At 39.9% G+C, this 14028-nt stretch overlaps 1 protein-coding gene across 14 annotated transcripts in view; it reads left to right on the top strand.

Annotated features, from left to right (window-relative positions):
- MEF2C (myocyte enhancer factor 2C) overlaps nt 1-14028 on the top strand; it is a 172486-nt gene that overhangs the window by 6980 nt on the left and 151478 nt on the right. For 5 of the 14 annotated variants that reach the window (XM_054512803.2, XM_054512790.2, XM_054512792.2 and 2 more), the window contains exon 1: nt 12981-13241. The gene's annotated coding sequence lies outside the window, so the exon portion shown is untranslated. Of the gene's footprint in view, nt 1-8619; nt 8707-12515; nt 12534-12980; nt 13242-14028 lie in introns of those variants that run through there. The other 9 variants (XM_045898130.2, XM_054512806.1, XM_045898147.2 and 6 more) reach the window with 4 other exon arrangements.

The raw sequence follows: 14028 nt of genomic DNA, 5'->3' as shown, positions 1-14028 counted from the left end.
TGTAATCAGTAATAATAGTGATTAATAACAAAAAAATCATAGAAACTCTTCTATGACCATATTATCTGTAGCACACATCAATTGTTCAGAAATAAGCTCCCTTGTTAGCAGTATTTTATTTTGAAGTGATTCAAATAAATAGAAAATTATTAATATCTTACGGTTCTGAAACAGAAAGTGTAACTTTCCAAAGCATGAAAAAAAAATCTAATTGTGAATAACCAGTTGTGTGTGTGTGTGTGTGTGTGTTTATGGTTGTACTGACTTTATAACTGAAAATAAAAAATTTACAACTGAAAATGAGAAGATGAAGCAGAAAAGATGAAGGAAGAAAGAAGGAAAAAAGAGAAGGAAATGGAAAAGACAGGACTAAATCTATTGATTAGCTATTTCACTATTGCTAAAGGGGTCAAAAGGCATAAGAAAATTGTAGAATGTTTTCTCCTTACCCTTCTTTAAGTAGCATTCAAAATCTTTTACTTAGAATCATATTTCTTCATCTCTGAATTTCTTCAGAATATATTATAAAGTACATTGCATTTGATATGGATGCTCCAGATTTACAGGTTTAATGCCATACAAAGTTGGGAGATATTTGATTTACGTGCCCCATCTTTGCACAAAGGAAGATGCTTTATCTGTGATTTCAGAGAGGTGATAAAGGACAGAATGCATTTTTCCCTCCAACCCTGAACCTCTCTCCAACCCTTCCAAATTCTATCCTTCATCCAGGAAGCAATACACATGCTCGTCACAGGGCTCTTAGATCTCCTTCAAGACAGTTCTGGAGAAATAATCACTAATTACACCTCTGATGGCTTTTCGAGGCAGAAGGGAGTTCACACAGGGTGAGACCACGTGACAACATGGTAGCTATGGCACAAGGGACATGCATCCACTGGGTGCCCCCTATGCAAGACGGGAATAGAAAAAGAGACTGGAACAACGGGTACTAAAGTGTTATTATATTTAAAAAAAAATAAGTAGACAAATTTTCAAGGAGCATAATGATACTTGGCTGATAGAGAGTTCATCTTCCAATCACAACCTCTTCAAAAATAATAAAGTTTCTTCTTCAAGTAAGAGCCAGGCTTCCCACTTACTAGCACCCAGGGCTCACTTACACGTCGGCCAAGTGGGAGGGACCTGAGACACGCTCAAAGTCTCCTCCCTGAAGCATCTCCCGATCAGCAGAACAGGGAATTTATGGAAGTTGTGTAATCATAGATACTCCTTTGGAGTATGAACTCCTTTCAGAGAACTTCTGAAGAGAAGTTCACTTAAAGGAGTAACACATTGATACTGCATCATGAAGTAAACGGTTGGAGTGGTGGGCTCCTCTGATAGAACATAGTCCAAGAGAATTCTGGAATATAAAGAGGCTGCTGAGGAATGAAAGGACCTTGTGGGTCACATCAGTGAAAGGCTGTGAGGAGACAGAGACACTCAATAAAGAGCTTTTATTGATTTTTAAAATTGCTGCTGGGTGAGTGGAGCATGCCAGAGTGAACGAAGGACAAGCTGAAGGTGAGTCTAGGGAGGCTGGTGATACAAAGACAAGCTTCAGCAACCTTACAGTTTTGCCTATACTGCACAGATAATATTGATTTAAAAAGACTTAAAAACTCAGATTTAATAAAAAGCCACTAATTCTTTATATTTATGCGAAGGTTCCTTAAATTTAAGTGTAAGATTATGTAATCAATGAGCAATTTAGAAGATGTCTGCCATAACCAAAAAATAAGATCTTGGAGCCTTATTCTAAGCAAATGGATATATAATTACTTTCATAAGTCTGATAAAATCAAATATGAACACACACAAAAAAATGTTTCTCTGAAAAGAATATGGAACACTGACAAGGATAATATAAATTGGCAATCCCAGAATGTAAGACTTCTTGGTATAATATACATTGGTTTAATCAACATATTATCCTAAATATTTTATATTTATTTCAAATATAAAAAGTTCTATTATGAAATAAAAACTGCTTTGAAGCATGAAAGCTGATAGAAAAGGAAACAACTTCTAAACTATTGTTAGATAAATGAGACATCGAGATATTTTCCAGGAACATGGGGCAGTCCTTGAAAGTGGAATAGTATAATACTGGCGAACATTTACTGAGCATTCTCTACATGCCACTAGGTGAATATAGAAGTACAATCTCATGTGCTCCTCTCAGGAAAATCATCATCCTATGTAGGTCCTGCCACGTTCTCTATTTTCTAACAAGGACATTTTGAAAATTAAGGTCAAATGGTTATTAAGTCTGAGCCTGGATTCTAATCCAGCATCTCTGATTTACCCTTCCCTGCCCCTTGTACGTTCCTTGCAAAGGATGTTCATATATGATATGTAACTCCTAATTGATGAAACTAGCTTTTTAAAAATTTTATGATGTTACTTGCCAAAATGTCTCCTTAAAGGCTACACGTTCACATCAGGAGTACCCTTGAAATTCTCCTTTTGTATCTGCAATTAGTGTCAATTTATAAGCCTGATACCAAATAATCTGCTGCTTTATAATCACATCATAGTTTCCATCAAGCACCTTGTTCACTACATTTGGTTTGGCTTTAGTTTCACCAACAAATTCATCCTTAATGATAATGATTTGCCAACAATCAAACTGTTAAAACTGAATAGCAAATTCCTGAGGAGATTTCTATAGAGACCTGTGCAAAGACATTATTACCGAAATAAGCAAATAACCTCCTAAGCTGTCTACCCTGAAGAGGATGACACGTGGTTAGACATGTATTTCTAAAATATTTTCTGGTGGGGGGGAAATATTGATTACATCACCTCCTGATCTCATCATCCCTATAAGTGAGCAAAGGTTATGAGTCTAAGGAAGCAATGCAGCATCATATCTAAGGGCATCACCAGAAACAAACAAACCTAGCTTCATGTCTTTTGTCTGGCACCTAGGGGCTAATAGACCCTGGTCAAGTAATGTCACCTCTCTAAGCTTTAGTTTTTAAAATCTGTAAAATGAAGAGAATTGTAGTTCCTGTCTGAAAGGTTGTAGTTTGGATAAAAAGAAAAAAAGTTTATAAAGCAGTTGATACAATTAAATTAATTAAAGCAGTTAACACAAGACTAACAAATAGTGAGTGGCTATTAAATATTATGCACTTTAAAATTTATTTATTTCAACTCTCATTCTAATAAGGTAGTATTATTTTTGCACATATACTACAAATATCTTTGTATTATATATATGAATATTATTCACATAGAAATATCTAACTACAAAGTTAGTAAAAAAAAAATCACTTATAGAAAATCAGACTTCCTTGGTTTGGGTCTTTGACTCAGTGAACTAGTATATAATGATAAATCAAAGCAGTTTTAGTGCCTGATTTAAATTTAAGAGTTTTACTATATTTTACTTTTAATTCTCACCATATTCCAAAACAATTTAGAGAAACTTCATCCCAAGCAATGAAAATCAATTCTCTCTTTTCCTGGTAAATTAGAATATGGATATAATTACTTATCTCCTTGTTTTCAGATTTAGTGTGTATGGGAAACATATAAATCGATGCATGATCTTGCCTTCCTGAAAAAATAAAATTTGTATTATTTTCCTTGGTTTATAATTTTAGGTCATAAATAAAATATTTAGAAGTAATTTTGTAAATTCTCAACTAAGTAAAATACCATAATTGGAAAATTACCTAGAGAGATAAAGAAAACAAGGTACATTTTGCACTGTGGTGGCTTTATTCTCTCCTTTCTAGATTTGTCTTATTTTGGTGTTCTTAATGAGGAGAGATAGCAGGAATAGGAATACCAGATATAAATTGTTTGTTAACACTTTGAGTCCATTTCTTCCTATAATACATATTTACACAAACTGAAATCAATAGAACACACATCCCAAGTGGGACTTTATTAAAACCAAAAATGCAAAATGTCTATGGCTTCTATTTTGCAAGAAGCAAAACACAGTCCCCTAGACATAGTTGTAATGTTGATCATGCATCCAACAGAGAACAATGTCTAGGTCCCTCTTGAACAGAATGCTCCATTAGGCATTCCATGGGCTCCCCCTTCCCGGCAGGCCTTGGCCCAGCCCCGTTGCCATAGATGGCCATCAGACATTTGGAATGACATCAGGAGATAATCTGAGTAGGCTCTGCCCTAAAGAATTCAGGCTAGCAGGAGACTGAAGATATCAATGTCTTCTTGGCTGACAACAGCATTCCAAAGGTCAACCAGGGTGAAAGAGGATGGACTTGGAGTTTCCAGTGCCTTTTCAACAACCAAGCAGCTAACAAGTATAAAGAAGCATCCCTCAAGACAAAAAATAATAAATTAAGACAAAATGAAAGTCTGGAAGTACACTAGATACGCCATGCCTGTGAAAGGGAAATAAGACAACCTACATCCATTCGGTCAGGGAATTTTAGGATTAAAGAGATCACTACCTCTTAAAAATAAAACTCACAAACAGTTCTCATCCTGAACCAATTCCCATCCCTCTGACAATCTACTTCTCCAACTTTTTCTGCTGTGTCAGCCCCTCTATGGGTGAATATGGAACTTAATGGTGTAGAAGTAGAAATTCTTTGCAGAAGAATAAGAATGTCTTTTACTACAGTTTACCATTTCCCAGCCCTGTGCTTTATGTTGGGTGGCTCATTTAATCCCCATAACAAAGTTTTAAGAGTAGCACTTTATGTTCCACATTTTACAGATGAGGAAACTGAGGCAAAGGGAGGTTCCATAACTTGTACCTAATAGTATCTGTATCGAATTTGGAAAAGATTATGCTTTACTAACAATTCTCACCTTATATAACATTTTTCTTCCCTGACCTTAAGAGTGCTTTTCAAGCTCTTATTTTAGAAGGATAATTCCATTTCCTCAGATTTTTTTAAGTATAAATAAGAACAATGTTATCCCAACCACTCTCTCTAAGAAGACATGATATGAATCTATGAAGCTACCAATAATACATTTTTAGTTTGGGAGACAGTGTTATTTTCCTACACACCTTATTCTTTACTAGAATTTCTTCCTAGAAGAATGTTTAGAAGTATTTTCTCTTGTAAAAGGGTACTCCTGGTCAAAAATCTTCTGTCAGGTCACCTTTCTGTAGGGTTAATTTACCTAGTCAACCCCAGGCAAGGTGCCCTGGTCTGGCACAAAGTGCAGTAAATAGACCCTGCCTGGTGACCTTAACTTCTTTCTAAATTTATGGCATGATTTAGGGGTGCATCTGTTAATTTCTCTGGGCCCCACTTGCCTTCCCTGTAAAAAAATTAGGTGCTTGTGTTAAATGTTCCCTAAGACCTCTTTCAGCAAGAAGATACAGAAATTCTGACTTTAAAACTTTCCACACTAGTGCCAGGAAATGCAAATGCCAAGAGTGTCCTAAAATTTGGCTGGTATCATAAAGCAGATTCTTTCTTTCTTTTTTTTAACCAGCATTCATTTAAAACTCTAGAGCAGCACATTCCAATAGAACTTTATGCAATGATGGCAATGTTCAACATCTCGCAGTCAAATAAGGTAGCCACCAGCCGCCTGTGGCTATTGAGCACTTGAAATGTGGCCCGTATAACTGGGGAACTGAATTTTGAATTTTATGTAATTCTAATAAGCTTAAACTTAAAAAGCCACAGGCGGCTAGCGGCTACCATATTGGTGGCAGCTTATAGCTTCAAGGGCACGACAACAGAAACACTGTACACCTTTGATTTATTTCAGCCGAGTACCTTACAATGTCTTTGGAGCATTGATCTTTCCACCACTCTTGGGGCCCTTGGTACAGCTCCACAGACAGATCAAAGAACAGCCCAGGCATTTGCATTTCGTGATGGCATTTTTGCAAGAGACCCCGGTACTGTTCTCACGTGCCAGCAAATAAAGGGGATGGAAAGGGAAAGGAAGTTTGGGGGGGGGTTGTGTCTTTTCTCCCTCGTCTCCCATTTGTCGTGTAGCTTGTGGCCTCTCCCTAGCCAAGACGCGCACCTATCCACCGAGGCAGCTTAACTACCAGACCCAGAAGTTGGCTGTTAGTTTTTTAAATAATCGTGTGGAGCCTGAGAGATTGGGCTGTAAAATCCAGCTCCAGGACCGCGTCCCTTCCTATTGGCTTGTCAGGTGAAAAACAGGGCTGACTGGCGGGACAGGGGCGGCGGCCGGACCTGCGCCCGCCACTCTTTCTCCCCCAGGCGCGCAAACCGCTCAGAGCCCGGGCGGCTGCCAGGGCCGCCGGACGCCGACCGCGTGCCAGCGCTTTGTGCCCCGCGCGTAGGTGGGTTCACTGGGCGCCTCGCTCGGAACTCATCCCCAGCCCTCTGGAGTCGTCGTTCGCCAGCCTCGGGGAAATATCCCCCGGATGCCCAAACCAGACGAGCAGGGCAACTCCCCGGCACCGCCACCGAGCGTTTCCAGGGCCCACCCACCACCGTTGCGCCCTCCTCCCATTCTCCACAGCCCAGCACGCGGCCCCTTCGCCAAACCACCAGCCGCTTCCCCCTCGCCCCCGAGCCGTGACATCCCCCTCAAGACCCAAGCCGGCCCACTCCCCGCCAAGACAGCCCGCCCCCACCCTCGGCGCGCCCGGGCCCACAGGCCCCCGGGGGGCCCCGAGCCCGCCTCCTCCTCGCCCGTGGCGCACGCACGTGGCGCACTCACCCCCTACTAGCTGCCTCCGAGCTCTAGAAACGCTCCCGGGAGGGAGCCCCCGCCCCCTCGGCTCCGACCGCTCTGAGGAAAGTGGGTGGGGGGAAGCGGAGACGGGCTGAGAAGGAATAGGTAGGTCGGTCCGCTCTGAGAAAAGTGGGTGGGGGGAAGCGGAGACGGGCAGAGAAAGGAGTACATAGGTGGAGAGCGGTGTTGGAGGGGACGACCGGCAATAATTGGATGGCGTTGCGGCTGTTGCGCCTCTGTGAACGCCCAGCCAGCGCGGATTCACTTTCCACACAAATCACCCGGAGGGATTGTTGCAGCCTGCAATCAATAACTCAGCGGAGTAAGCTGCTGAAACCAGAGGCGTCCCCTGTCTGGGTCTTTAAGAGGCCGTCCGAACTGAATTCCAGCCCTCGGCTTCCCAGACAAAGAAGGGGGCACCAAAACGCAGGACGAGATTTTTAACCCCCACCCCCAACCCCGATCCCGGGTAAAGATCTTTAAAAATTAAAGGGCACACACATAGAGAGGTTTCTAGAAAAAAACAGTGAAAAGGGGAAGTGTGACAACCCATTCTTTGAATTGAAGGTTTCTGTGATATTTCGAGAAATGGGATGGAATGAATGTTCCAGTGAACATTTAACGATTTTGTAAGTGAAGGTAAAGTCCATTAAATTTAGCCATGCATATGGATACTTTTAATCAGCCACACATTTGCAAGGAAATTACTGATCTAGCCTTATTTGGGCATACTCATCCAGGAAAAGGAAGAAATGTATCATAATTTGTAGTGGCATTGTTAAAAGCCTTAGCATATCTTTCAGACATTATTCCATGAAGATTGCATTTCTGTAAGGTGAAAAGGCCCTGGGAGATGTGTATTATGATTCACACTTAGCAGACTGTAAAGCCAAGCAGAGCTGGGAGAAAGGGTATTCACCAGGTCAACAGATACTCACTACCAGTCACTAAGTTTAAACTCACTCACTGTGGGCCTGAGCCTAAAAGACTCTCAGCTAACACCCCTAAAATAAAAGTGGCCAGAATTCATTTCTCCTTGCCTGAAGCAATTTAAAAATAAAAATAAATCTTAAGAATGTCAACCCAAATATAGAGGCTTTATAAATCTTAATGAGTCTTCACTATGAAAAGCCTTCTTGCTAATACAAATGGGTCAATGGAACCATCATGGTCTGATATGTCTCACGGTTGGGAGGAGTAGACTCATTTTGAAGCCAGGGAAAAGTTCATTTGTGTGCTTGGAGTCATAGAAAGCTAGTTTCAAACAGAGATTAGAACACAGGAGCATTTGTCTGTGCTCAGTATAGTTAAACGCTGCTGGGAAGCATAAGGTATTATTGGTAATAGAATTCATAAAGGGTACTGAATCCACACCACTAATCCCGAAGTTTTTATAACTGGCCTTTAGGCAACATACACAATAAGCCCTTTCAGCAACTTCAGTTGCAGCTTCATTATCCCTACTTGACAAATTTTGTTAGCTTGGGATATGGTAGATTTGACTTTCTCCTTTGTAATTCTTAATCAGATACAAAATTAAAGGTACAAAAAATAAAGATAAATATAGGCTCTTTAGATATGAGATAAAGGATATGATTAAACCTTGGCTTGGAATAACAAATCCTTTGCATATTGCAGATTCTCAATCACAAGCAGTCCATATGGTGTATACTGTGCATAGGCTAAAGCTGTACCTAAAGAATTTTTGAAATTTAGATATTTGGCACTATTTATTTTAAAGGCTATAAGTATTTTCACAATTAATGATCATTTTAATTATTTTGTATTTAGCATACATTCGTTTTAAAATCAGAATTAATACTGATGTTACTTCAGATTAGAAGTTTTAGAAATAAATTTATTTGAATGTACTTTAATATCAGCTTTCTTTAAAAAAAAAAAATGTTTTTAACTGTGTACCTTGTTGTACTTACACATTTTAAGGTGCCAAAGAAGAGTTGAAAACTGTGAAGTAACTTCTATGAAGAGATGAAGTAAAGAATGGAAGGCAAATGACTGTATGTGTATGTGGTGAGTGCTTAACATTTGTTATATCATTTACCACCAAGCTAATTCATAAAGGTAAAACTGCCAAACTCCTTGTCATTAGGTATCTATAATGTAGACACATAAAAGTGATAAAGTGTGATGCAACCATTATATACTTTATATTATAAGCAATACCATGCCATTTTGCTTAAAGCTCATGGGTCACTTTGCAGGGCCTACCTTTGCAAGTCTCTTTTACAATTAATCCATTTCAGGGTAAGTTAATGTATGTCATCTCTACTGTAACTATAAAAAGATACAACATTTTTAATGCTACTGGAATTTGTATCTTACTACTTTCTATATTTTTCTGAACTTCTACGTTCAATTATGTTTGTGTTGAAAGTATTCTGGCTGAAGAACAAATACTATACAGTTGAATAATCTTGAGGGGTAGATTAATCTATAGCCTCTCTTCATCTTAGGGTGGGTTGCTGTGGCAACCGCCCCAGCTTACTTTAAAATAATTTTTTAAAGCTCACTTCAAGAGCTACACCCAGCGTGGGCCAAGCTTAAAAGCAGGCATACCCAGTGAACAGGGTTTTAGTAGACTGCTGATTTAATGTAGGGAAGTAGTAAAGAGAGGAGGGTGGAGTAAGATGGTACACAACCTTGAACAGAAATTAGAAATTAGCTTTCCTTAGATTCAAGTCCTAAGGAATATGCTCTCTGTAACTTCTGTGGCACTTTAAATATATTGCTAAACAATTCTTTTTTTGGGGGGGGATAAGTAAATATATATTTACATACATAATAAAGCATTTATGACAATTATTTAGTAAAGAAAATATTTGGTGATTGGGGGAAAAAAGTTTATTTAAATAGTATGTCAATCCCAGACATCATTTTCTCTTAACTGATTTGTCACCTTTTATTTAACATGATAGGCCACTAGTGTCCAACTGGCTTAAAGAGTTTAAGAATCTTCTACTTTCCAGTCATAGAACTGGAATAGATCGGAGAATTCACGTAACTCACTTAATTAATAAGCAAACTGAAGCCCTGAAAAGACATACTCATTAGTTAGGCACAAGTCTTGAACCAGAAAATATAGGCCTACTAACACCTAGTACAAGCTCCTCCCTACACCAAAAAACATTATGATATAGCCGAGTACCATTAGGTGGTAAAGATCAGGATAATTTCGGTAAAAAAAAAAAAAAAAAAAAAAAAAAATCCAGAGTATTTGAAGAATACAAAGCACATTTTGTATTAACCACTTTTTGAATTACCAATGAATAATTTTAAATCTCAGTGACTTTCTATTGTATATTTTTGCACAAACTCTTCTGTTCTGCTTCAACTATAAAGGCTCATGGGAAGAAAACTAATGCTAATATTAACTTAGGTCACACATAATTAAGAAGCTAAATCTGCTGAGGGGAATATTTTATATTTTAAAAGGCCAACCGTGATACATTCCAGACCCAAATTATTTCCAAATTATCCACAGTGTGGGGTTATACATATTTTTGAATGCTTGTACTATCATTGATAATTATGGGTTTGTTATAATGTTTATTATTAAATAATGCTTTAAGATGTTAAAAGGTAAAATAATTTATTTTTGAAGGAAAACCATCTAAAACTGAAGTGTACTGTGGTAAATAGAAATAATCTATAATCCATCAAAAATAGTATGGTTGAAAGTCATGTATTGACTATGTTTATTTGCTCATGTAAAATAGGCTTTTACAATTCATTACGTTAATATCAGGCACTATGGCAATAAACATTTGTTCCTACAATTGTTTTGTTTTGTCAAGGCATTTGTGAATCTAGAAAAAATTAAAATAATTTCATTTTACCACCATGTATAGACATATCTTAGTATTCAAAATGACTGTGCACCTTTAAATTTTTGGATTCTTTTTTTAGAAGTTGTACCTTAAATGAAAACCTGATATAGACTATCTCTGCCATATTATTAAAATGAATTCATGGTAGTAGCAAACTCACCAGATGAAAAGCAAACAGGCAAACAAATATATTGTAGATACTAATCTGCAAGAAATAATACTATTTCAGATGGCATTTGCTTCATCTTAGCTGTGCTGATAGTCACAATGGTGATGAGCCAGAAGCCTGAAGATTGTTCAGATCTGGTTGTGCTTGCCTGGAAAATCAACCTTCTCCTTTCAAGTGAAGCCTTGGGGCAGACACCTAAATGTTGAGCCCACTCTTCTGAGAAAAGCTACTCACATCAAATAGCCCCTACAATGAAGCAGGAGGCTTTTTGAATCATACATTAAAATAGTCTAGAGGCATGGTGCAGAACTTCACAGGAAATGCAACTAGTCATTGGGTTAAACACATAGTGCTGAAAGGAATTTTTTAAAGTGAGGAAATATCTTTAATTAGCTAGATATTTCAGTATACTTCTATTGTCTACTCCTGTACGTTCAAAGTTTTTATTTCCCGAATGTATTTTCCCTTCTTCCTTTCACGATATTAAAAATTTTTAATTTGGTTTAAACATTTTATATGATCTATAGTTCCACTGGCATACAATCTTGTCTTTTCATGGTTTGTGTACTAGTTGGTGTATTTTATCTTTGGCTTTATTGGGTGTGGTGTAATTGGCTAGAGAGGGAAGGTGCCCAACCCCTAGTAGCCTTTCCTAAATCTTGAATATTAACCTATCTTTTTTTTTTTTTTTTTCTGGTCAGGTCAAGTGTTTACTGGGCTTAAATCTTAACATAAGTATCTTCCTTATCAGTCCCTATTTCTGCTTCCTGTGCAGCTGAAACTCTTCAGGATAAGTGAAGTCATCAGCTATCGGATAGGGAAGCCTAATGCATTTGGGAAATAGGTTTGGTTTACATGTTAATGCTCTGGATAAAATCCAGTAAGGTGTGGAAGAGATAGAAGTAGGAGGAGGGAGGGGGAAATCTCCAAGGAAGCTGCCGCCTCGGTAAATATTTCCAAACTGATTAGAAAGTTCATGGCCCCGCGATGAAGTCGAGATTTCAGGAACTGGTATTTTATTACTTTGTACATTACTAACACATAAGAAGTATTTCGGCACTCTTTCTGGCCCTCCAGCCTTTCTGGGCCGAAAACCGCGTATTCTGGGCGTGCAGGAAAAGCGCGCTGGAATCGAGTGCTGCAGACATCCTGGACGGTGGCTTTTACGCGTGAGTAACAGAGGAGCGCTCGGACGGGTGGAAGAAAGAAGTGGTTAACGCGTCTCCAAACGGGGGGAAAAGTCACAAGAGCAACTATTAGGGTCGCGCTCCTATTGGTCAGAGGAAAGAGCCCGACTTTGGAAGGACTTTTCTGCTGGCTGGCTCGCAGAGTCCCCGGGGAGCGAGCGCGCTGCTGCCGGAGATGGTTCTCCGAGCGTTCTCAGCTGCAGCGTGGGGAGAGCAGGGAGCCGCCGCTCGCGATGTTGTCTTCATTTCGTGCAATAAAGAATTGTCATTAGGTTTGCGTATGGCATGTGCCATTACCCCACCGTAAAACTAAAATTAGCAAAATGTCAGGAATGGAAAGATTGATTCACCAAGATGCAATTATCATTTAAAAGTGCTTGATTGAGGTACTGATGTTCAGTGATTTATTCTGCATACCATATACATAATTAAAGTAGTGTAGTGGAGTAATTTATCAATCTAGTTGAGACTGGAGGGGTGAGGAGGGAACTGCTGTATGTTTGTTTTATTAAAATGCTCCGAGGTCTAGTCCCGCCCCCCTTTTGCGAGAGTGAAACTGATGATTTCTCTAGCTCGCGAGGAGAGAGTCAACGGTTTGGGATTGTGAGGGAGAGAGAGACGGAGAGGAAAAGGCAGCGCGAGGCAGAGGCAAAGGCAAGGGCAAGGACAAAATAAAGGGAAAAAAGAAGGCAAGAGGCACTTCTTTGGACGTGCCGCTTAGAACCCCAAGCCCGTCTGCTCCATTTGCCCTGCCACCCCCGCCTCCCCTCCCAATATCCTTCCACCACTGCCCCCGCCCCCCCCCGCCCCCCCCCGCCCCCCCGCTTTTTTTACGCGATGTTTCAAAGGCTGCGAGCGGCTCTCCTTTTCCCATTCGTCTTCTGTCACTTCCTTCCTGGACGCAGTTTTCTGGACGAGTCTGGTTACTTTTAATCTGGCCGGCTGCTGAGAGCTACTTTCTCCTCCTCCTCCTCCTCCTCTTCCTCCTTCTTTTCCTCCTCCTCTTCCTCCTCCTCCTCCTCTTCCGAGCGGCCTCGGCGAGCGCGAATGCGCGGCCCCGAGCGCGCCTCCCCCGCGCGCGCTCTCCCCGCGCGCGCACACACTTCGTCTCCAGCTCTCTGCTCGTTCTGCTCGCAGTCACAGACACTTGAGCACACGCGTACACCCAGACATCTTCAGGCTGCTATTGGATTGACTTTGAAGGTTCTGTGTGGGTCGCCGTGGCTGCATGTTTGAATCAGGTGGAAAAACACTTCAAGGCTGGACGAAGTAAAGATTATTGTTATTTTTTTCTCTCTCTCTCTCTCTCTCTCTTAAACAAGGAAAATATCCCAAGGACTAATCTGATCGGGTCTTCTTCATGTAAGTACCTCTGACATTTTTCGAGGAAATAGAAATAGCCTGGGTATTGTCTCTGAAATCTGCATCAGTATATTCCATCGCACTGGGTCTATTCCTGTGCCTTTTTGAAGGCTGAAGTTGAGGTTTGTTGTGCATTCTTTTTTTTTTTTTTTTTTTTTAAGATTCCATGATTTCCTGGTCTGTTGCTAAAAGTAACTTTTTAGATAGTCTTATCTGTTTGCCATCAGTTACTGAAATCACTCCTGACTCGTTCTTGTCATACCAGTGTGTTTAAAGTTTCATGAAGTTAGTTCACGTCATTAGCATGTTTGATATGGTGGAGTGTGTGGAGCCTGGTGGATTTTAATATTTCACAGAATGTTCTGTGACCTTGAAGTACATGCCTCAAGATTTAGCGGCTGTGCAAAGATGCTCCTGTGAGTCCCCCCCGAAGACTCTGATTTGCTTTGGGTTATGCTTCCGAGCCACTAATTCTTGGGATTAGTTTGAGCTAAAGCATGGCTGTCTGTCAGAGTATACCTTTGTGCATCTCCTTCCCTTACCAAAATGCTGGCTTGATAGAAGGCTTCTCAGTTGGTGTGGACAAAAAATAATATCCTGACCATGGTAGTCTACATTTCACAATTCGTGCTGGGGTTCAGTATATGCGTTGTTGTTCAGGTCAAGTCAAATACATAGCTATTTAAAAAGAAACAAGGTTAAGTCACTTTAATTGCCTTCTGTTTGGACTTTGGATGAAAGTTACCAAACTCAGTGATAAAGTTTGGCACAAAGGCAGTATATATAT

This window comes from Mirounga angustirostris, unplaced genomic scaffold (genome assembly GCF_029215605.1).
Source record: "Mirounga angustirostris isolate CCGP_5_RB_7025 unplaced genomic scaffold, mMirAng1.0.hap1 SCAF_7, whole genome shotgun sequence".
Classification (NCBI taxonomy): Eukaryota; Metazoa; Chordata; class Mammalia; order Carnivora; family Phocidae; genus Mirounga; species Mirounga angustirostris.
The sequence above is the reverse complement of the archived record's forward strand: the minus strand, read 5'-3'. Positions and strand labels throughout refer to the sequence as shown.